This window comes from Ailuropoda melanoleuca, chromosome 4, assembly GCF_002007445.2.
Source record: "Ailuropoda melanoleuca isolate Jingjing chromosome 4, ASM200744v2, whole genome shotgun sequence".
NCBI lineage: Eukaryota > Metazoa > Chordata > Mammalia > Carnivora > Ursidae > Ailuropoda > Ailuropoda melanoleuca.
In genome coordinates, this window is record NC_048221.1 from 48,694,165 (window position 1) to 48,695,218 (window position 1,054).

The window sequence follows — 1,054 nt, forward strand, 5'->3', positions numbered from 1 at the left end:
CCTCGGCCCCTCCCAGAACGCCCAGGCCCATTGTTACCCGATTTGAATACAACAGAGGGAAACATCTCGGGGAAGCAGTGTCCATGAGAGCCGCCACTCTGGACCCAAGGACAACAGGGGTCCTCGGAGCTCCTGTTCACAAGAACTTCTACTCGCCAGGCTCTGACGGGGTGCTTCTAGTCACCTGTGTCCTCATACAAGCCTGTGAGATGGGCACTTTGAGGGTGCCCATTTTTCGGAGCCAGGACTCAAACCCTCACTGATCTGACTCTCAAGTTGGCACTCCTGACCACTGTGCTTACTTGCTCATCTGCCGGAGGCGGGCTGCTAAGTGTTGTGGGGGCAGAGGGAGGGGATACAGAGAAGTGCAGTAACACAGAGCTCACCTCCCCGAGGGGGAGAGATGATATGGGTGGGGTCTCTGAAGTCCTGAGCGTCAACCTCCTCGGCACCGGGGAAGCCATGAGGCTGGAATCACGGGGCGATGCTGCAAAGCCATGCAGCACATGGTGGACAGAGCCAGCTCCCAACCCGGGCTGCGCGGCCCCTGCTCCCACCACACCAGCCTAGGCCCCCCATGAAGCAGCTCTGGGTTTTTCAAAGCCTCCTCCTGAGCCTTTTGCTTTGGAGTTTGAAACTCCTTCAACCCAATGCTTGGAGGCTCACTCCTCTCTTCTAAACAATGAACACCTGGACTGGGTATCCTGGTGGTGGAAGCAGACAGCCATGAGCTGGAGCCCCCTGTGCTGCATCCTTGGCAGGGACCCCTCCCATCTCTGGCCAGGGCACCCTTCCTCCATAGGGAGAAGCGAGTACCCCACGCACGGGCTTGCCCAACCCAACCCAGCACTGGCCATGGGGCTGTCCCCGGATTCTCCTCAGTGAGGACTGGCTAGTGCACTCCCCCAGTGGAGTACCGTGACTGGCCTGTCCGTGGCCTGTCTTGGATGGATGGCCACCACACACACACACACACACACACACACACACACACACACACACACGGCCTCAAGGGGCCCCACAAAGTGCCCTTCGTCTCTCTGTACTGCTTTCA